Here is a 25,287-nt window from a genome sequence, read left to right as displayed (position 1 = left end):
CAAGTTGAAGTGTGTTACCTGCTGCAGCTTCCCTCCCCCACCCCTCTGTTCGCGTGTATGTGTGTGTGCGTGTCTTGAGCACCCATCCCCCACTGTCAACTCACAGACACCTCGTGAGAGCTGCCCTGGGGTAGAGACTATGACTATGATGACGACGACAATATAAAATTAGTTTGTTAACGTAATTCTAGTCTACAACACCTATCAGGTTTCCCCTCACTTTTTTTTTACTTTAAAAATATATATATATTTTTATTTTATAATTATTTTTTATTATATATATATATTTATTTATTTACTTATTTGGAGATTAAATTAAAGTGCACCATAATCAAAGAAAATCAGGTTTTCTAAAAAAAAAAGTCAAATGAAAAGAGCATGTTCAATATAAAACAAATATGTGAACACTTCAACACGTGGATGCATACATTTTGCAAACTCCAAGTTGAACCTGCTGCAGTTTCCCTCCCCCACCCCTCTGTTCGTGTGTATGTGTGTGTGTGTTAAGCACACATCCCTCACAGCGCCTCATTCAACTCATGAACGCGCGGCATTTGCAAACACGTGCTAATGACGCAATCAATTGGAGACGCCTTTTCCCGCGAACTCATCTCTCCAGGGAGAGCAGGTAAATCAATTTATGTATTTAAATGCATAATTACTGCTTACACGACAAAACATTGCCTTTGTAAGATGTATGTTTAGTGCTTATATTCCTTTGTCGATTATATTTGTTGAAATGTATTTAATAGCAATGTTAGCTGTATACTGTTTTAACACACTACATTTCTGTTGATCAAAATAGTGTTTGCGTGTGCTTGTGTGGTTGCCCCAAAAATAAAATCTTTATTTTTTGTTTAATATGGTGATTATTTTAAATTACTTTAAGTAAATAAGCCTTTTAATGATGTTAATTAGCTTTCCCAAACGCACAGAACATTATATATATATATATATATATATATATATATATATATATATATATATATATATATATATATATATATATATATAACGTCTTTATTATATCAAAGTATATATAATTTTGAGGTGTGTAAAGTTACAAAAACATGAAAATGGTTCATGTGGGTCTAGCCCTGTTTTCAGTCTAAATAACAATGTATTTATAGCTTTGTTTAACGAATATAGGAAAATTAATCTTGGATGTGATTTACATCCTACCTATTCTGTTTTTAATTACATTATGATTTAATTTCTGATTTAAATTTTTAGATAGAAGTACATTACTAGATCTATGTGAAATCATTTGGGTTCAGCAGAACAATAGACAATATATAAAATGTATTATGCTATTATTATTATGTTATTTATTAGCATAATATAATTTATTATATTTATTTTTTCGTAAAGTCTTTATAGGAAACATGCCCTTTGTCTTCATGCTGGGAGTAAGAAAAAACAGAAAGCGTAAAATACCTCAAGAGGATGCAGAACATTACATTTGTTGTAAAAGTGACAAACCTGCAAGTGCAATTCATCAACAATTACAAAGGTAAGTTATACTCACAAACACTCTCTCTCTCTGTCTATATCTCTCTATGCAGTGGTTCAATATAGAATGATAATGAACATGTACAATATTGACATCATGGGAACTCAAAATACATTGAATAATTATTTATTATGTAAACTTTTACAGTTCTTTTTAGTAAAATCCATGTCGTGTTGCAGTGGTATTGTTAACAGTGCAACATTCTAAGAGACTTAATTGTTTTTCAATAATATTTTCAAGTTCATCTGGCCTACTACAGGTTGAAATATTAACTGAAACTGTTACTAAAATTTAAAATATTTATAGGTCAGTTGTACTGTACATTAACTCTGTGCAAGAAGGCTTCAATAGTAAACATTAGTTAATTAAAAGTATTGGTAAAGTTTAATGTTAATCTTAGGTGATGATAATTTCTTAATGCTTATGTATGTGTTAAAATTATAGTAATCTGATTACAATCGTTTTACTAAAGTTAGTCGTTTTACTAAATGGGGATAATAACTAATAATATTCAGTTGTATTATTTTATCCTATATTAGCACAGTAACTGTAATGAATCTCCCTTTTTTTCTCACCGTTGACTTTAATCCATTAATTTTATTTTAAAGTGTTACCTGTTGTACTTTATCATACTTTTGCAATTAAATTGGGTTGAAACATTTATTAACTCTGAACATGTGTATATACAACAAAGCACTACATTAATTATTTTTGCTATTATAATTGTTAAAGTAACCAATGCAAACCATACACACACTTAAATTAGTTTTTAATGTATCTGTAATGTTGTAAAATATTTTACAGATCACCAGACTTTTAATTTTCAGCCAGGCACTCCAATGGCTTCCAATGACATCTTTCCATTTCAAAATTGTCACGTTTAAGATCTGATTTCTTTAAAACTCAGTAATCTTCACTACCTGTTATATTTATGATATGAAGTGGGTTTCAGATCGGACAAGAAGCACTGCATTAAAGTCCATTTCCCCCCGCCATGTCTTTAAAAAATGAGTTTTTTACCCTGTATTTTGGTTGTTGCTAGATCAGATATGGTTGCAGCCGAAAGTTAACGAAAACTATTTATATTATTTCTTAAATTTCACATTTGTTGTATTTTATTAACGTCTATCCCCACCCCAACCCTAAATCCAACTGTTACAGTAACGTAAAAACAGTAGTTGTATTGAGTATTATTTATGCTGCTATTTATTAAAATACCCAATACATTTTATTTTTTAAAGCCTACCTTCACCCCAACCTTAAACCCAACCGTCACAGTACTGTAAAAATATTCATTATTGTTATACATTCATTCATTCATTTTCTTTTCAGCTTAGTCCTTTTATTAATCTGGGGTCGCCACAGCAGAATGAACCGCCAACTATTCCAGCATATGTTTTACACGGCGGATGCCCTTCCAGCTGCAACCCATCACTAAGAAACCCACACACATTCATTCACACTCATACACTTCAGACAATTTTTATCTTAGCCAGTTCACCTGTACCACATGTCTTTGGACTGTGGGGGAAACCGGAGCACCCCGAGGAAACCCACGCGAATACAGGGAGAACGTGCAAACTCCACACAGAAACACCAACTGACCCAGGCTTGAACTAGCGACCTTCTTGTTGTGAGGCGACAGCACTACCTACTGTGCCACTGCGTCGCCTATTATACAGTGTCATAAAAATGCTGCTATATGGATGTGCATAGCACATACCAGCCGGCCACGTATTCGATTTAGACTTTACCCAGTATTTTCAATGGAATTTCTGCACTAGCCTTTTGCTATACTGACGGCGCTAGTGGTTATACCATCGTTCATCTAATTTTACGCTTGAACAACTAAATGAATGCTTTAGTCTGTTTAACTGAATGTATTGTAATAACATTACAACATTGATGATGTACAAACAACTTTGTGAAATTGAAAATATCCACATTAAGCTATCACCGGAAGTTTATCGTTGGCTTTAAAACTCTAGCTGTGCAGAGAGCCCATTGTGCATAAACAATTTTGTTCCAAATCCCCGTTAATATCTAATCTTTGTGCTAACAAACAATAGCGAACACAGTTGGGCAAGTTACTTCCAAAATGTAATGCATTACAGTATATATATATATATATATATATATATATATATATATATATATATATATTAAAAGTTACTGCCATTTCTTTTTTTGTAATTGGTTACATGACAATATTAATATCTCAGAAATGCATTACACTACTTTTGTATTACTTTTAGGTTACTTTAACCAAAATACCCACAGAAGTACGACTCTAATGAATTAAAGTATTAATTTTCAATAGTATGTCTATGTTTTCAAATACATTTAGCTATATATTGTAATTATTCAGAGAATTTTTTGTTTGCACAAGGAGTCTGACAACAGCCAGTGCTCCACACAGAGATCTGGTCATTTATTTGACATATTTTCTTTTAAATATATATTCATAGTGCTTCATCTTTTACACATTTATATATATGACTGTGTAACCTTAATCACTTCTGGGGATGGGGACTTTTTACAGTAAAAGGTAGCAATTTTATTTTATCCAATAAATGCATTGATAATATCCACAGATTTTTAAATAGTCAATCAAATGAACTTAAACTATTAAAATTGCAACAAACATTTGTTTTGGCCCAAACTACAAAAACAAACAAATTTAAAACTAGTTTAAACACACTGGTTTAATCATCTGTACATGTCATTATAACTATATTGTATAAATATTATTTCAAAGACCTACATCATGCTAACAATTAAAAGCTGAATGACATGACATAACAGGCGATTGCCCTCTGAGTGCACCTGAAAAGACATTAATGACACTTCTCATAAAGCTTGAGAAGCATACAGGACAAGTAGAACAATTAGTTCAAATAAAAACACAAAAGTCTGTAGAATTTAATGCAAACTCAAAAAATGCAATTATGAACCAATGATAATTAATTTTCAACAAACTGCAGCTAATGAACGTCTTTTGTTTAGGAGGATGAGTTTTCACCACTGAAGCTTTATTCAGAGGGGATTTTGTTCTTGAGTACAAGTTTGGGTGGTGAGTATGATTAGCCGAAAGGTTATTAAATATGTTTAGATGTGGTTAAATAAATGAGCAAATAAGCAAACATAACACTGCCGTGCCCCTATGCCAGGGATCACCAAACTTGTTCTTGGAGGGCCGGTATTCTGCTGATTTTAGCTCTAACCCTAATCAAACACACCTGAACAAGCTAAACAAGGTCTTACTAGGTATACTTGAAACACCCAGGCAGGTGTGTTAAGGCAAGTTGGAGCTAAACCCTGCAGGGCACTGGACCTCTAGAAATAAGATTGGTGACCCCTGGCCTATGCTATAGTATCATGATAGGTGATCTCAAAGGTGGATGACATGAAAATTGTGTATCACCCAACAATAATGTCCAAGCACTGCACAACTCTGAACAAGTTCGACCCACGCATGTGCAAGGCAGGCAATTCTGTAATCTATCAGCTTAAATATATCGGCCATATTTTGATATCAGACTGATGACCATAACATAAAAAAAAAGCATTTATCGGCTGATATTGATATGGCCGATAATATATTATGCGTCTCAAAATTTAAGTATTTCTGATTCTGATCATTCTGATTACAATCAGTACCCATATTTGATTGCAATTTCATAAAAAATGTTCCTCACAGACATAAAAAATATTTTACAGGAATTGAGAAGTGAAATGTAAATTAACACTTCTAATCAAATCTGTAGTTTTTAGTGAAATAATTAGCAAGTTTTAAAATAGAATTAATTCTCGATACTATTGTTAACACCTCTTTGAAGATGGTCACAGAAAAAAAATAGTACATCTTAAATGTATAAACTTTAAAAATTGTTTGTATTTTATGCTTAGTGATTGTTTTATGTTTATTTTATGCTTAGTGATTGTTTTATGTTTTTCAGCATGGATGCATCGAAAGAAGATGGGTCTTAAGGGAGACTTGTAAATGATGACCACAAAGCTCCTAACTGCAAAATGAAAATCATATCTTTGCTGTGTGCAACATACTTCCAGGAGAAGATATAACCTACAATTATGGAGATTCTGGTTATGGTGAGTAGGGGTCAGTAGTATGAGTCTACAGAAATCAGTAGGTTCACTTACCAATTGTCTATATTATGAAACATAAAATTCAACCATAATTATACGGATGCTTTATTCTGTAATATTGACAGTCAAAATAGCAATACTGACTGACATGTATAAGTAGAAAGTCTGGTCAGAAGGAATGTACAGGGTTTCCGCGGGGTCTTAAAAATTCTAAAATTAAAAAATCGAAATTTAAGGCCTTCAAAAGTCCTAAATTCACTATTCTAAGTCTAAAATATTTTTGCACAGGTCTTATTTTTGCGATGTCCATGTAACGCTACATCTAAAACTCATTTAAATTCTTTTTTTGTTGTTGTTGCTAGGTTTTCAGGGTGTTGTAGTTCTTTATTTCACTAGTCCAATTGTAATTTGCGTTATTACAACTACAAATAAGACCGACATGCCCTATACCGACAATTGCCAATCAGCTTTCTGTTATTGAACTCAGTGCGCGCGGTAAATGTGATGTCATCACTGTGTTTATGGAGGTCTGCCAGCCGCGACATGATTTTGGCTGGCAGAGCTCACAAAATGTTTTTTCAGTTCGTGCGGTGCCGCATTTGATTTGAATTGAATATGAAACACTTTGAAGAGATTTTGTCTGAAACAGGTATGACTGTACACATATAGGGCTGGACAATAATTCGATATCAATATATATCGCGATAGATTTTTTTCAATAACAGTGATGATTTTTAAACCCATTTCCGGTATTTCGATATACATTTGCATACATCTGTTTTATTATAGATAAGATCTTATACCTTGTATCATTTGTCACTGAATGACTTTTCGTGCTCAGAATGAGCGTGATGTCACTTGCGTGATGACGTACATCACAGACATGCTGCCACTGCCAGCGCTCAGAAGTTAGTTAAGCTGCTCCGTCGCAGAATGCTACAAAATGCTACAAAATGTGTGCCCTGAATACTGATGTGAATGAACAAGCTTCCACAACTAAGAATGCAGACAAATTAGTTGATGAGAGAGGAAAGACGAATGCAGTGGTGTGGAAGTGATTCAGCTTTTTAAGTTTCGATAAACGTTTAGTTTTGGTGCTCTGCAAAATGTGCGGTAGAGTGGTGCCGAGTCTGCCGACTAACAGCGGAAACACATCAAATCTGTTCCACCCGATAGAACATACTTAGAGTCAGAAGCAATGACAGAAGATGAGGCATCATTTAAGTTTAAGTCAACCTGTCGCCTCACCATCCACCTTCCCGACACAGATGGCTATGAGGCGCTGTGTAGGATCTAAATAAAACTTTGCTTATCAACACTCGCATATAAATTACTCGCATATAAACCTATACTATGTTCAAAACATGTATGAAACTTGCGCATATATAAACTTGATGCATGCCCATTGATACACCCATTGATACACCCATTAGGGCTGGACAATGATTCGATATCAATATATATCGCTATAGAATTGTTTTCAGTAACGTGATATGAGTTTTAAACTCATTTCCGGTATTTCGATATAAATTTGCATATATATATATATATATATATATATATATATATATATATATATATATAAAATAATTATATTTTTAAGATCTTATAGATTGCATTAGGGATGTAACGGTATCAGAATTTCACAGTACGGTAATACCTCGGTATGAATGTCACGGTACGGTATTTATTGAATCATTTACAGGAAAAACAAAACTTATGAAAATACTCCAAAAAAGTGCCAAAAGTGTCAATGACATACAAATTAGCCATCTATCTGTAAGCTTTGAAACAGGAACTTCAATTTTAATAACAAAAAAATATTAAACCATGTAAAAAAATAAAGTTTCAATTTAGTATTGTTAAAAACTCATCACATTCAACATTTAATCACTCACTCACTTAGATAGAGATGGGTTTTAAGGAAAATTATCTTATAACTATAATCTGGTAAAAGCTGGTATCTCTGGGTATTTACAATGTCCCCTGCAACAGAAAAAAACCCTCTCATTTAGGACTGAGGTTTCTGGGACAGAGATATGACTTGGCCCAGGTTGACAGCAGTGGGTAACGTTGTGCATTGTCTTTCCCCCACTTGAGAGGACAAACCATGAGTGAGATAGAGGTCTCTTTGCGGTACAAGTCAATGTCTGCATCAATCTGAACAGTGTGCTGTGTTCTGCAGTCCCCATACTATTAGTCGTATTCCCCAACTTGCAGGCACGTGCACACATAGGGCTCAACCTGTGCAGTGCACATGCCCTTTTTAGTCTTGGATAGAAAGTGCCCTTCCAAAATTATCAAAAGTGCCCCCGCGACGCGACACACCCTCCGTGCCGCTCTTCAGTAGGCGCGCGACAACACCGCTCTTGAGTATGCGCGCTCAACCCCCCCTCCCCGCTTTACAGTACGCGCGCGACAACACAGCTGATCAGAACACGCGCGACAACACCGCTATTCAGTACGCGCGCGACAACACCGCTATTCAGTACGCGCGCGGCGACAACACCCGCTTTATGTTCGATCATTTCCAGGTCTTTTTCATCCTCGCTTCTAGCAGCACACTTCATTTCCGCATTACTGGATCTGTAGCGACAACAGACCGCAAAGAATGTTGGCAACCCCAGGGCTGATGGGAATTGTAGTTTCCACTACCTCCCGTTCGCTTCATTCGCCTGAGCAAATTTTCTCAAAAGACCTATAGTTTTATCGAGTCATGCGACTACGCTAATATCGGAAAAAATTTATATTGCGGTATGACGGTATTTACAATACCGTTACATCCCTAGATTGCATCATTTGTCACTGAGTGACGGTCAGTGCTCAGCCATCAGAAAGAGCATGATGTACGTCATCACGCATGTGACATCACAGACACGCTGCCATCGCTTAGCACAGCAGTTGGTTAGCTACGTCGCAGAAAGTTTGCCCTGAAGTGTGCCCTGAATACAGATGTGAATGAACAAGCTATATATATATATATATATATATATATATATATATATATATATATATATATATATATATATTTGCACAGGGCTTGACATTAACTTTTTTGATCACCAGCCACTGTGGCTAGTAGATTTCCAACTTTACTAGCCACTCTGCATTTTCACTATCCACAATTTTGTTGTTGGAAAAATATATTTTATATGCATAAGTTTGACGTTGACATGCTAAAATTACTTGATTTAAATTTTGTGTTATGTCCACGTGTTCTCAATCATTTCACTTTTTGTGTGTCGAGTATGAGGTTGCTCAATGAGCATGAGCAAAGGAGTCATGGTTTCATAGTGTTTGCACGACTAGCATGACTTTTTTTAGAGCTCAAAATTAACGGTTTACCAAATTTATCTCTATAACCATACAAAACAATAATTATTTCTTAGACACAAATGTTTAATGTGTCAAAACAAGCAAAATATAGCTGTATACTATACTTTTTATTTAATAAAACATTTCTTAAAAAAGAAAGAAAAGCAATTGACTTTTAAAAAAATAACTATTGTCATGTATCAAAAATATTTACAGTAATCTGTCGTGGCTAATGATCATCCTCTCATTTGGTATTCACTTGCTTTCTTCTGCTCACGTGATCACAATTATTTTACTTCTCGATTCTAAGATCACATTTGCACGCATATTGGGTCATCCTTATATTGTCGAACCCTGCTTTTAGGAAAACTACAAAATTGAAAAAAAATTATTTTCAACCAGGCAAAGTGGCTTGTGGGAGTGACTGTCTAACACGACAAAGCTGAAATCTACCTGAATTTGGCGTGTTGCCGGGTGTTAATGTAAAGCCCTGTGTGTGTGTGTGTGTGTGTGTGTATATATATATATTAGGGATGTAACGGTATTGTAAATACCGTCATACCGCAATATTAATTTTTTTCGATATTACCGAAGTCGCATGACTCGGTAAAACTATAGGTCTTCTGAGAAAATTTGCTCAGGCGAATGAAGCGAACGGGAGGTAGCGAAAACTACAATTCCCATCATCCCTTGCGGTCTGTTGTCGCTACAGATCCAGTAATGCGGAAATGGAGTGTGCTGCTAGAAGCGGGGATCAAAAAGAGCTGTAAAACTCTAAGGCCCCGTTTACACTAGTGCGTTTTAGTTTTAAAACGGCGTTGTAGAATGAAAACGATCCGCGTCCACACTCGCGTTTTACCCAGCGTTTCTGAACTGCTCTCCGTCCACACCAAAACGCTGAAAACGCACATCACGTGACCACAGACACTCTCGGTCAAGCGCTCCAGCATTCTACCCAGATGAGAGCTCTGCTTGTCGGACTGCTCATCACGCATCTCCCGCTGGATCTAATCTCACTATATTTGCTAAACGTGATATTTCATTCATGTTGTTGTCTTTATCTAACGACATAGGCCAATTCCCTGACTTTGATCATTGGAATCTATTAAGTTACTTGTTCACGGGTAACATGTTTTGGTTAAGCGCAAAGATAAGTTAATGATTAATCCAGGTACATTGACTGATCGCTTGCCTTTATTTCCTACAATGTATAAACTTATTGTATGTTATACTTTTATAATTGTCGATTATTAAAACAGATATTCAGCAAAAGAGAGGGTGCGTTTGGTATTTTCACTGAAATTGAAAGGAGGTAGTTGTTATAGGCTCCGTTTTGTTATAAATATCCACACAGTGAAGATGACGCTCATATATGCAGCACGACGCCTCAACATTTCTGCTGTCTGTTAAGTTTTCTAATATTAAAAAGGAAATATGCAGTTCCTTAAATCATGTTTACATTTTATTGTTGAGAAAGTGAAACGTAGCCAAGGTGATGTGAATGAAGTTATAAAGTACACTGTTCCCTTTGAAGATTTACGCGTGTCCTCGGTATGTTTTCCATATCAAACTGAGAAGGGGGAGACTGCAGCCTTGATCAAACTTGCGAAGTCTTAACTTACAAGAAGAGGATGCAAGACTGAACTGTGTGTGGGCTACTTAATATTGAGGAAAAGCCCCAATCAGATATGCGAACGTTTGCAGCCCCGCCTCCGTTTTCAGATGTCTCCGTCTTTCCCCATCCACACTGAGACGGAGCAGCAGCGTTTTAGAATGAAAACGGCCTCCAGCGTTTTCGAAACGCTCCGTTTTCGGCGCTCGAGAAATAAGTCATATAAGTCATATCTCTCTTGTCCCAGAAACCTCAGTACCAAATGAGAGGTTTTTTTTTTTCTGTTGCAGGGGACATTGTAAATGCCCAGAGATACCAGCTTTTACCAGATTATATTTATATGATAATTTTCCTTTAAACCCATCTCTATCTAAGTGAGTGAGTGATTAAATGTTGAATGTGATGAGTTTTCAACAATACTAAATTAAAAACTTTATTTTTTTACATGGTTTAATATTTTTTTTGTTATTAAAATTGAAGTTCCTGTTTCAAAGTTTACAGATAGATGGCTAATTTGTATGTCATTGACACTTTTGGCACTTTTTTGAAGTATTTTCATAAGTTTTGTTTTTTCCTGTAAATGATTCAATAAATACCGTACCGTGACATTGATACCGAGGTATTACCGTACCGTGAAATTCTGATACCGTTACATCCCTAATATATATATATATATATGTCTGTTTGTAAAGGCTAAATACAAAAAAGAGAGTGAACATTTGAAAAAGTTAACAAGTAAAATTTTTTTAAACCTTTTTATTAAAAGAAAAGTTATAAGAGCCTGGAGGTATTATAGACTTTGCAAATTCAGTTTGCAGATATTTGTAGGTACAGACATCTATTGTGTGCGTTCTTGGCAGTTTTTTTATGTCTTTTTAATATTGTCCATATCGATATCGGAATTATATCATATCGACCGAAATTAAGAAGTATATCGTGATATAAATTTTTGTCATATCATCCAGCCCTATACACACATCTTCTTTATGATCAGTCCATGCGTGATCATAGGGAGAAGTAGAACCAGATGACCAATACTTTTTGGCTAGAAATTGCAACAGCAGTGGGAAAGGACGACAGTTTTTGTAAAAGTTTGGAAAAACCTGAGGGATAAGTTTGTTTAAAAAAAGAGTCCATGCAAAAGTGTAGACCCAGTTGGTTTTAATATTACAGAATGTTTTTCCATCATGCATAGGTTTTACACTGATGTATAGACCTATATTACAATTTCGAATTTAAAACAATTTACAAGTTACAAACTAAAATTAAGTAACAAAATTTTGCCTAATTACCCTAACCTGCCAAGTTCACCTAATTAACCTAATTAGGCTTTTAAATGTCACTTTAAGGTGTACAGAAGTGTCTTCAAAAATATCTAGTCAAATATTATTTACTGTCATCATGGCAAACAGAAAATAAATCTGTTATTAGAGATGAGTTATTAAAACTATTATGTTTGAAATGTGTTGAAAAAAAAATCTGCTCTCCATTAAACGGGAATTGGGGAAAAATAAACAGGGGGGCTAATAATTCTGACTTCAACTGGAAAGGAATGTATAAATATATGTATCAGTTTACAGTATATTGATGCCCAATTTCTAGGCTTTATTGGTAATAACTAAACTAGCCAGAAAGTGATGTGTGAATTGTTGAGTGGGCAAAATAAAAAATAAAAAACCTCAATATTTTTAGTGAGTGTACTTGTTTTCTGTTTTTATTTCTGCCTTAATAAAAAATATAATTGTAGAGCAACCCAAGATCTGTTGCCATTAATATTTAACTTTAATGGGTAGAACTGTCTGAGATATGAAGAAAAGCATGTGATGCATCATTTAGATAAAAAATGTATTTAAAAAATCTTGAATGGTTATAAAAATCTTTATAATTAATTATAAAATAATTAAAAACGATTATCCTGAATGATATTAATGATATGACCTAGTTCCAGAAGCTTTTTACTTCTCTGTTTATTTGTCAGATTTTACTGTCGGTTTCTTCTTCTTCTGATCTCTTTATGTGTATGCGTGTTTTTGATATTGCGATATAGGTCCTAAATTTAATACTTAATGGTCTTAAAAAGGTCTTAATAAGTCTTAAATTTGACATTATGATATCTGCAGAAACCCTGAATATAGAAATAGAAGAATATACTTGTTCTGTCTTGACAAATATTTCTGATTTCGATATTCTCTGTTTTTTTTCTGACATCCAGTCCCATAATGTTCCGTCTCCTCACCTGCTTTGGACAACGTGAAGATGAGTGATCCTCACAAACAAACTGAGCCACAACAGTCAGACAAAGCAAGAAGATCAGGGAATAAGACGGTAACCCTTTCATTCAGGCACCAGGTAGCCTATCTAGTGATATTTGCTGCTAAGTGAACAGGGCAGAGTAACCAGAACAAGGTAAGACAGACCCTTTGGCAGGTTTATTTAAAATGTAATCTTGTTCTAACTATATAACATCATACAATTGTGTCTTAAAGCAATTTATTTAAAGATGAAAGGATAGCTCAATTATGTATTTTCACATGCCAGATATTCTGGAGTTAATTCATACAGTATGACCAATAGTACACATACAGATTTTACTATAAAAGATTGGTTAATTACTGGCAAGTGATAGTTGGACTGCATAGTTAATCGTAAAAAGATGGCGATCTCGATTCGAACCCCTGAACGTCGATGCGTGAACGACATTTAAATGACCATATTGCAGTTTGGAGTTATGTTTACTACAAGATAGGGTTGTGCCGATTGACACTAGTGTTGTGTATCGATGATAGGGAGAGATATCACAGAGAGCTGAGGCCTGACTATTTTAAAGATGATGTTTGGTTCGTTTCACATTTATGTAGACCTATTACATGTGTTAAATTCATTTTTAAATAAAAGACTTATTATTAATATTATCTTGTTGTTGATGTTATTCTTATCAGAATTAATAATCAATTAACTGTAATTCATCCAGCTTTAGCTGTGTCCGTCAGCATTGCCTAACCGACACTTTCAGACTGCAGCAGCAATCATTTAAATTGAAAATTGCCTGCTCAAAGGAAAAAAAATACAATGATTTTAAAATTGCAAGGCGAGTATTACCTATATTCACAATTTTTACCAAAATCAGCATGTCAAAAAGAATTTATTTCCCATTCTTTGCATATCAAGTTAATATGCAACTTCACTGTTACTTAAAAATAATAGGCTAAATAACAAAACAGGATTTAATTAACAAACAAGTTATAGGTGCAGTAGGTGATCTGCCAAAATACTAACCGGTTGGCATAATATCTTTGAAACACAGTCCCTTCCCTGCCATCCAAAGCCACGCCTCCTAAAACACGAATGCTCATCGTAAAGATGGCAGTGGACAACCCACTAGATCATGTCATTCACCATTTATAAATGTAGCTAGTGTTTGGCCGGTGGTGTGCAGGAATTACACTTATTACTAAACCATACTTGCATGCTATTTCACATGAATATTCAGAGTAGTGGTGAACAATATAAAGAGCGCATCACAGGCTGTCATTGTTCAGAAATGACCCAATATAAATACAAAAGCATCTTCAGCTCAGTAAAGTAGGCTAGGCCGAATAGCTCTATTTACTGATGTTTTGTTGTTAAACTAAATATAAATCTACTTTATCAATGCTGTAAAAGGACCTTATGAAACTGAAAATAGTCGCATCAATCTTTCACGGGGAGATTTCAGTGGCTGAACAACACTTCTGTGCAGATAACCCATTTATAACAACACAATCTACATCAGCTCTGTGTGACTAAAAGAGTTTAACACAGAACATGACCTGCCTAACAGAAATACTTCAGTCATGGTATTATTCTTCTTCCAGCGTGCAAAACTCACTCCAATATTGATTCAGGAGTTTAACAGGTTTTTATTCAGCATTTGATTCGCAACTGTGACTGCTCGTCTGCACATAAACGCGCGGCGCACATGCACGCATCCACATGCAAATGGTGAATCTGCATGAAGAGATGCCCAGTGGTTCAAATCTACATTTGCTGACAGTTTGAGCTGCTTATCAGAATTATGAGAATTGTCAGCCCGACAATATTTAATTGGATGAACATGTTTTAGTTTTATGCCTTACCCAGAATATAAAAATACATATAAACACATTTAGATCATTTTCTTTAATCTTTACTTTTGGACTGTGAAGAGACTTTCGACCAGCACAACAACACATGATTCTGAAGATGATCACCTACTGCAGCTTTAAATAGACTTAAAAAAATAAAATAAAACCAAAAATGAAAACTTTAGAACTGAAAGTGGCTCAGATGTTCTGGAATAAATGGTGTTGCAGTAATGCACAATTGTTGGTCACCTGAGACTCCTTTTATAACAGCACTCTCACAAGATTATCTCTTGCTTTCACAAAAAGTTTTTTATCTTTTATTTATATTTGTTACTAATAGCCTATTTTAGTTTTGCCTACGGGTAAAGGAAGCCTATGGACTTTTTAAATTTGTTTTTAGTGCATATATTTACTGATTTGTCAAATACCCAGAATATACAGGGTGTCCGCAGGGGTTGTGAAAGGTAGTAAATGAAATTAGTCAAAATTAAGGGCATTAAAAAGTATTAAAAAGTAGTTAATGTCATCTGACGAGGTATTACATTTTCGAGCTCAAGATAAATTTTTAGATTTTTAGATACATTTTCAGTTTGTGTTGAGTACAGGCCTTTATTCTAAAATTTGCGTGGATTTATTTAAATGTTGAGAGTAGGACCAGAGCGATATCGTGAGGTGGTATGGTAACTTGGCAACAAAGCCGCAACGTCAACACACCAGGGCTCGAAATTGTGACTATTCTGGTTGCATATGCGCCCAAAAATTAAGCTATGCAACCTCATAATATATTTGGGAGCATGTGTGCGACTGCATATAATGGTTGTAGTGTGACCTGCTTAGATTTTTTCTAAAGATGTGCTGAATCGCTTTTCCCGGCCATTAAAATGGTTCATATTAGCTGTCAATCACTTAAGGTTTTCCGCTGTCAGATGACAGGGAGCTTTTGTGACTGCAGGAATTGCAAACGCCTGAAGAATGAAAAGTACACAGGTTTGCAAATCCCACCTAAAGTTACAAATAATGGCACAGATGACCACTATCATGTGGTGAATGTTGATCCACCAACCGAGATCGAGTGTTTTCGGAGAAGGTGGCCGTATCTGGATGCGTTGCATTCACTGCGTGTTCAGCACAAATGTCCGCTAAATGTAAAATCTAATACTGTACACATCATCGCCAAAGAAGCAGGCCTTCTAAGTTTACACTGAAACTGCAGCTCATAACAAAGAACCGCATTGCGCTGTTGGTCATCGCGAGAATCCTGCTCTGCCTGCTCATTTATTGGGTCGGCTGACTCGCCTGCTTTATTCCACAAACACAGAAAAATGTAAATCAGCTAATAACTACAGTGAGCATTTACAATGACACAAACCAAAATCAATACTTGCAAAGAGTGGCAGAAGTGAGACTTTTTTTTGAGATGTATATTCTTTTTCTATTTAATTACTGATGACTGTTTGCAGCTTTTAGCCTTGAATTGAATGATTTATTATAATCTTTTGTTTGTTTTGTAGTAGAAATATTATTCATTAAATTAACTCGCATATAAAAAAACATATTTTTGTTTGATGTAAACTATACATTTATTCTTCATGAAGTAACAGTAGGACTTTATATAGCAGATAACCCACATTCAAGGCAGCATGATAATGACAAATGTAATTCTTTGTTAGTATTATTGTCATCATTGATTCAGCACGATTGTCTAACAGTGCTGAGAACGGTGTGTAATTGTGCCGCACTGATCCAGGCTCAGTGGAGAAACAACCATAACCGTACTGAACTGTTCTTAGAAGAGCGGCTATTGATATTAATGACATGCATAACATTGATTAAAAACTATAAACAAAGGCCCATTGTGACATCTAGATTAATCCCTCTGCTTTACTTAAATGTATATGTTATCTGCAATATGTTATTGCATTTAGAAAGATTTAATTTACGCCACTACAGTTGCAGCTCTAAGTCGTGCTGGTATTACATTTTTTTGAAGGCATTAAAAAAGGTAGTAAAAGGTATTAAATTCAACTTAAGAAGTTCTGTATATAACCTGAAATAAATATGTTTGTTTTATTTGTGTTTAATTCGATGGAATGATAAACATGGACATGGGTGTTATTCAAAACATGACCTATTTATTTTTAAATATATTATATTTATATATTTAAAATGTTTTATTTAATTGTTTAAACCATATTACATAAATTTACAACTACTATTTTACCATTTGTTTTGGCTTTAGTTATTAAACAGATTATTAATAAATAATCAAAGAACATTTTACTGAGCTCAGTCAATAGTTTTGTCTGTAGGTCTAGTCAAAAGTCTAATACAATTAGAGCCATGGCTGCAACAAGTCGGCAACACTGTGTCTAAAATGAAACTCAGAAAACAATAAACAGAATTATTCCAAGCACAACATTGTGTTAGATTTTAGCAAATACAAATGTAACCTTGTTGATTATCACTTATGTGACTATGATCAGACCTGCTGCACTCAACTGAACAAAACATGGACAAATAAAACTCTATCACAGAGAAATAGTCATCCGCGGGGGTCCTTCTCTCATCTAAACAGGACATTAATGCATCTTTGTTTCTTATGTGTTTATCATTGTAGGTGTCCCCAAAGGTGTGTGTGTGTATCACCAGAGTCCTCAAAGTGTAGCTAAAGCAGTGTGTGTGTATCACCAGTGTCCCCAAAGGTGTGTGTGTATGTCACCAGTGTCCCCAAAGGTGTGTGTGTGTGTGTATCACCAGAGTCCTCAAAGTGTAGCTAAAGCAATGTGTGTGTATCACCAGTGTCCCCAAAGGTGTGTGTGTGTATTACCCGAGTCCTCAAAGTGTAGCTAAAGCAGTGTGTGTGTATCACCAGTGTCCCCAAAGGTGTGTGTGTGTATTACCCGAGTCCTCAAAGTGTAGCTAAAGCAGTGTGTGTGTATCACCAGTGTCCCCAAAGGTGTGTGTGTGTGTATCACCAGAGTCCTCAAAGTGTAGCTAAAGCAGTGTGTGTGTATCACCAAGGTCCCCAAAGGTGTATGTGTGTATTACCCGAGTCCTCAAAGTGTAGCTAAAGCAGTGTGTGTGTATCACCAAGGTCCCCAAATGTATGTGTGTATCACCAGAGTCCTCAAAGTGTAGCTAAAGCAGTGTGTGTATCACCAAGGTCCCCAAAGGTGTGTGTGTATCAACAGAGTCCCCAAAGGTATGTGTGTATCACCAGAGTCCTCAAAGTGTAGCTAAAGCAGTGTGTGTGTATCACCAAGGTCCCCAAAGGTGTGTGTGTATCAACTGAGTCCCCAAAGGTATGTGTGTATCAACTGAGTCCCCAAAGTGTAGCTAAAGCAGTGTGTGTGTGTGTATCAACAGAGTCCTCAAATGTGTGTATTTCCACTGTAGTCTAAACTAAATTAATTATAGACACTCCTATTTCAACTAATCATTTGTATAAAGACTTTCCCAGTAATTGTTTTCACTGAGAAACGTGTCTTATGGCGCATGTAAGTAGGTAGTGTATATGAATTTGAACTTCACAACCCTTGTTTTATACAGTATGGGTTTTAGTGTGAATGGATTTGAGATGTACTATATTAACCATCATATGACTTATCAGTAGAGTTTCATCACTTCTCATATCATTGGATATTAATTTGTCCATTGAGCTTCATAAACTCACTGTAAGGTCATCCATTTACTTCTCCCTTACTGTTTTTTAAAATTAGTTTGTATGTATTATTCTGCTAACATGCTGTCTGTCACATACTATTTATGAGAGAAATATGTCATTTCATGAACAATACTTGACACCAAATGACCTTCTGACACCAGATTGAGTTATTTGTGAAGGAAAAAATGTAATTGTCTATTTTCAGTGATCTTATTTACTTTATCATATGTCTCTCTGCACTAACATTATTATAATTATTAATAATATTATATTAGAAATATTCAGATAACCGAGTCCTGAAAGTATACTTTAACCTGAGTTTGTGTATAACTGCGGTCCTCAAAGTGTGACTATACCGGAGTTTGTGTACATGTCCCCAAAGGTGAGTTATAAAATACTGTCCTCATTTTGAAGGTAATTTGTCAGGTCTTTATAGAAGTATTTTTTTGCAAATATCAACTGATATTCATAATAAGCACATTTTTAGTAGTGCAGTCATGTCTTTCTTTTGTCTCTAGACCCTTCAGAAAGGGTAGTCCCCAAAGGTAGGGTGTTGAGTCATGTGTCCTCATTGGTTTGTTAGGTGGGTATGCGTGTGTGTGTGTGTGTGTGTGTGTGTGTGTGTGTGTGTGTGTGTGTGTTTGCAGGTGCATTACTGATGGTTTTATTGATCTCCTCTCTCTTTTTGTGACATGTAAATTTTTTTCCTCTAGTAAATATTGCAGTTGTGTTTTATTGTCTAACTAAGTGAATTGTGGGTACATGCTCTGTAGTTTGGGGTAGAATATGGGTGAGGAAGTGTTCCTCCATCTTCACCTCTGCCTGAGCAGTGTGGACAGATGCGGCGCTCTCTGGGTTGGCAGTTCTGTCTGTATCGGCCCGTCTCTAGACTATGAGCACTCAGCCTGTAATTGGTCATTGTTGTTCTTAATTTACTGTCCTTTACTGCACATATGTTGCCAGATTCGTGCTGGAATTTCTATTTGTGTTGATTTTTTTAATGGCGTAAAAGGCCCATTTTAGCTTAGTACTTATTAGTACTTATTTTCAACCCAAGGTATGTGTAACTTATGGCAGGTTCAATTTTTCTCATACCAAGGGTGAAACTGTGTTTCTTTCCCTGGGAGCTGGTTTTTTCTGGAATATTAGGGTTTTGGTTTTCTTTGGGTTAACGGTCAGGGCCCAGCTCTGACAGAAGCTGTGCAGGATATCCAGCTGCTGCTGTGGACCCTCATCTGTTGGCGACAGCAACACCAGATCATCTGCAAACAGCAGGAACTTTAAACTGAAGTCGTATAGTGCGTGACCTGGCATATCTGCTTGCTCTAGGAGCATTGCCAATTTATTGATGTAGATATTTAAGAGTGTTGGTGACAGTGGGCAGCCCTGTCTCACACCCTGCCCCTAAGTGAAGAATTCTGTTCTCTATTTTCCAATTTTAATTGCGCATTGATTGTTTGAATACATTGTTTTTATAATGTTGTATGTTTTGCCGCCAATACCTGATTCTAGAAGTTTAGACAGCACACCTTCATGCCAAATTGAATCAAACACTTTCTAAAAATCCACAAAGCAAATATTTAGTTTTTGTTTTGATGGACGTATTTGTCTATCAGAGTCTGAAGGGTAAAGATATGGTCTGATTTTGATCATTCATATGGTATGAATTTGGCAGAAACCTCATCTGTCTTATATTGAGGACATTGTACTTTGTAAGGAAGCCTGTTAGTCTGGTGTTGATACTGCAAAACAACTTCCCCAGATTACTGTTTACACAGATGCTTCACTAATTGTTAGTGTCTGATCTGTATCCACTTTTGAATATGGCCTGTAATAATCCTTTATTCCTTATACTCTCTCTCTCTCTCTCTCCCTCTCTCTCTCTCTCTCTCTGTCTCTATCTATCTATCTATATGAGCACATCTTTAAGCGTGTTTGTAATGTTTTTATGTGTTACCGTATTTTCCGCACTATAAAGCGCACCGGATTATAAGACGCAGTCTCAATTACGGGGTCTATTTCTGTACTTGACCCATACATAAGGCGCACCGTATTATAAGGCGCACGCTAAAATACACTGTCTGCAAAAAAGGTAATGGAAGCAAAACAGTTAACATAGTTTAGTTGAACTTTATTGTACTATTTAACAATACACTCACATTATTATTTTTTTCAATCAGTCTTCTCCCAAAAATCCATCAAAGTCCTCATCTTCTGTGTCTGAATTGAACAGCTGGGCAGTTTCGTCATCAAACACGCCGGGTTCTCTCTCATCATTGTCGGAGTCAGTCTCATTGCCGGGTGGCTGTTCCGGCTTTTGCGAAAGCTCGGACAAAAGTTAAAGCAGACACCCTAGCCCAGGCATCCACAATCCATTCACATATGGTGGCGTAACTCGCCCGGCATGCTTACCAGTCTTAGTAAAAGTGTGTTCGCCGTCTGTCATCCATTGCTCCCACGCAGCTCGCAACTTCACTTTAAACGCCGTCTACACCAATATCCAGCGGTTGAAGTTCTTTTGTTAGTCCTCCCGGAATGACAGCAAGCTCCGAATTCATTTAAGTTGGTCTTCTAACTGTCCAGATTAGACAGATTTTTGAACTCCGTGCACACATAAAGCGCACCGGATTATTAGGCGCATGGCCGTTTTATAACAAAATTTAAGGCTTTTAGGACTGCGGTCAAGCCAGCCGCGGTTCGGAAAAACACAGTCAAGCCAGCCGCGCTTTATATTTCGGTGCGCGCGTATTATTATCATTACGGTAATGTCAGCAGCCACACAGAGAGCGCTCCACAGAGCACCCATTTCGCCCTGAACAGAGAGATAACAACGAAATATACGTTTATCCCCCTTTCCTCCCACGTATGCTTTATTAAACAGTTTATTAGCTTTTTTTTGACTGTTGTTATTTTAAGAAATTGGTTTCTGGGCTTACCTTTAATTTTCTCAAGTCTATCTTTTTGCTTCAAATAATTCTATAGCAGATCAAACGGACAGAATAAATATACGATTTCTAAATACACAGAATGCGTTTCTACTTCTCCTAGCCAACTACAGTACATTGTAAATAAGGTTAAATGCAATTTTATACAACGTGGCTAACCTCAGAAAGTGAAAACAATCATAAAGTAGTCCAACAAAACATTGTTTGAATTACAAATATATGTTTATTTCATTTAAAGGGGATTTAAAAGGTTATGCTTCTTTCAGTATATGGGATATGGGGCATTATTACACTTTAGATGACTGTAAAGACCTTATTATTTGTTATAAGTAGAATAGAACAACAATAAGATCTGATGCAGGAAGTCAAATACTAAGCATACATCATATGAAGCCTGTTTTACTGCAGCATTTTGGAGAAATGTACCATTAACACACTTTAAAGTGCTATAAAGAAATAAGTAGAAAAAAAACAAAGTTTGGTTCTGATACAGGATGTACATGCATACCTCATGTAAAAGACCTCATTTAGGTGAGCAGAAGAAAATAATGGACAGGACATCCAATATTATATGCATACCTCATTATAACTTACTGCAGCATTTTGGAGAAATGTGCTATTAATGAACTATAAAGTCTTTAAAGTGCTATAAATACATTGTTTGACATAAATTAAATAAAAGACTGATCTGGTTTGATACTGGATGTCCCATGCTATATGCATATATACTACATCTGAATACTTTTTACTTCAGCAATTTGGAAAAAAAATGCTCATTTAAAATATGTAGAAAAAAACAATAGTCAGGTCTGATACAGGACATCACATTCTAAACTTCAAATAAAGACTTGTTACTGCAGTGTTTTGGAGAAATTGGGTATTAACATTACTCAGTGTTATAAAAACCCAATTTCCAATAAGTAGACAAAAACAATGATCAGTTCCTTTACAGAACATCCCATGCTATATGTGTACTTCATATGAAATCTTTTTACTGCACTGTTTTGGAGAAACGGGCTAATAACCTAATAAAAAGTGCTATAAAGACTACATTTCAAATAAGTAATGAAAAACAATGGTCAGTTCTTATACCATACTATATCTGTACTACACAAGAAAACGTTTAACTACAGAGTTTTGGAGGAACAGGGTATTAACATATTTTAAAGTGCTATAAAAAACCCAATTCAAATAAGTAGAAAAAAACAATGATCAGATCTTATACAGGACATCCTAATCTATGTGTGTACTTCACATAAAAACTTTTTACTGCAGCATTTTAAAGAAACGGGGTATTAACATAATATAAAGTACTATAAAGACCCCATTTTAAATAAGTAGAAAAAAAAACAATGGTCAGTTCTTATACAGGACATCCCATACTATGTGTGAACTTCACATGAAACCTTAATACTGCAGTGTTTTGGAGAATTTGTATATTATTATGTTTCAAAGTGTTATAAAGACCCCAACTTAAATAAGTAGAAAAACACAATGGTCAGTTCTTACACAGGACATACCATACTATATATGTACTTCACATGAAACCTTTTTACTGCAGCATTTTAAAGAGACGGGGTATTAACATAATATAAAATACTATAAAGACCGCAATTTAAATAAGTAGAAAAAAACAATTCTCAGTTCTTACACAGGACATCCCATACTATGTGTGGACTTCACATGAAACCTAATTACTACAGTGTTTTGGAGAAATTGTATAATATTATATTTCAAAGTGTTATAAAGACCCTAATTTAAATAAGTAGAAAAAAACAATGGTCAGTTAATATACACGACATCCCACACTATATCTGTACTTCACATGAAACATATTTACTGCAGCATTTTAGAGAAATTAGGTATTAACATAATATAAAGTGCTATAAAGACCCCATTTCAAATAAGTAGAAAAAAACAATGGTCAGTTTTTGTACAAGACATTCCATATTTTGTGTGTACATCACATGAAACATTCTTACTGCACTGTTTTGGAGAAATGAGGTATTAACATAACATAAAGTTGTATAAAAACCCCATTTCAAATAAGTAGAAAAAACAATGGTCAGATATTATACAGGACATGCTAATCTATGTGTGTACTTCACAAGAAACCTTTTTGCTGCAGCATTTTAAAGAAATGGGATATTAACATAATATAAAGTACTATAGAGACCGCATTTTAAATAAGAAGGAAAAAACATTTGTCAGTTGTTATACAGGACATCCCATACTATATGTGTACCTCACATGAAAACTTCTTACTGCACTGTTTTGGAGAAGCGGGGTATTAACAACATAATATAAAGTTATATAAAAAACCCATTTCAAATAAGTAGAAAAAACAATTGTCAGTTGTTATACAGGACATCCCATACTATATGTGTACTTCACATGAAACCTTTTTACTGCAGCATTTTGGAGAAACAGGGTATTGCATAGAAAAAAGTACTATAAATACCCCCTTTCAAATAAGTAGAAAAAAGCAATGGTCAGATCTTATACAGGATATCCTAATCTATGTGTGTACTTCACATAAAAGCTTTTTACTGCAGCATTTTAAAGAAACGGGGTATTAACATAATATAAAGTACTATAAAGAGTTTATTTTAAATAAGTAGAAAAAAACAATGGTCAGTTCTTATACAGGACATTTCATACTATATGTGCACTTCACATGAAACATTTTTACTGCAGCGTTTTTGGGAAACAGGGTATTAACATATGATAAAGTGCTATAAAGAGCCCATTTCCAATAAGTACAAAAAATAAATGGTCAGTTCTTACATAGGACATCCCATACTATGTACTTGACATGAAACTTTCTTACTGCACTGTTTTGGAGAAATGGGGTATTAACATAATATAAAGTACTATAAAGAGCCCATTTCCAATAAGTAGAAAGAAACAATGGTCAGTTCTTATTCAGGACATCCCATACTTTATGTGTACTTTACATAAAAACTTTTTACTGCACTGTTTTGGAGAATTGGGTAATAACCTAATATAAAGTGCTATAAAGACCGCATTTCAAATAAGTAGAAAAAAACAATAGTCAGTTCTTATACAGGACATACCATACTATATGTGTACTTCACATGAAACCTTTTTACTGCAGCATTTTGGAGAAAGGGGGTATTAAGCCAATATAAAGTGCTATAAAGACCCTATTTCAAATAAGTAGAAAAAAACAATGGTCAGTTCTTATACAGGACATACCATACTATATGTGTACTTCACATGAAACCTTTTACTGCAGCATTTTGGAGAAAGGGGGTATTAACATAATATAAAGTGCTATAAAGACCGCATTTCAAATAAGTAGAAAAAAACAATGGTCAGTTCTTATACAGGACATACCATACTATATGTGTACTTCACATGAAACCTTTTTACTGCAGCATTTTGGAGAAAGGGGGTATTAACATGATATAAAGTGCTTTAAAGACCCCATTTCAAATAAGTAGAAAAACACAATGGTCAGTTCTTATACATGACATACCATACTATATATGTACTTCACATGAAACCTTTTTACTGCAGCATTTTGGAGAAACGAGGTATTAAGCCAATATAAAGTGCTATAAAGACCCTATTTCAAATAAGTAGAAAAAAACAATGGTCAGTTCTTATACAGGACATAAAATACTACATGAGTATTTCACATGAAACCTTTTTACTGCAGCATTTTGGAGAAAGGGGGTATTAACATAATATAAAGTGCTATAAAGACCCCATTTCAAATAAGTAGAAAAAGACAATGGTCAGTTCTTATACAGGACATCCCATACTATATCTGTACTTCACATGAAACCTATTTACTGCAGCGTTTTGGAGAAAGGGGGTATTAACATAATATAAAGTGCTATAAAGACCGCATTTCAAATAAGTAGAAAAAAACATTGGTCAGTTCTTATACAGGACACACCATACTATATGTGTACTTCACATGAAACCTTTTTACTGCAGCATTTTGGAGAAAGGGGGTATTAAGCCAATATAAAGTGCTATAAAGACCCTATTTCAAA

The 25,287-nt window shown here is 35.1% G+C and overlaps 1 long non-coding RNA gene across 1 annotated transcript; it reads left to right on the top strand.

Moving 5' to 3' along the window:
- The first annotated feature begins 578 nt into the window (after positions 1-578).
- Positions 579-13,457, top strand: LOC103911400 (uncharacterized). Its single transcript, XR_012405723.1, has 5 exons — positions 579-628; positions 1,372-1,513; positions 4,520-4,586; positions 5,473-5,623; positions 12,760-13,457. It is a non-coding gene; the product is annotated as an uncharacterized lncRNA (long non-coding RNA).
- The last annotated feature ends 11,830 nt before the right edge of the window (positions 13,458-25,287 follow it).

Source organism: Danio rerio, chromosome 1 (assembly GCF_049306965.1).
Source record: "Danio rerio strain Tuebingen ecotype United States chromosome 1, GRCz12tu, whole genome shotgun sequence".
Lineage (NCBI taxonomy): Eukaryota > Metazoa > Chordata > Actinopteri > Cypriniformes > Danionidae > Danio > Danio rerio.
This window is presented reverse-complemented; position numbering and strand designations above follow the sequence as displayed.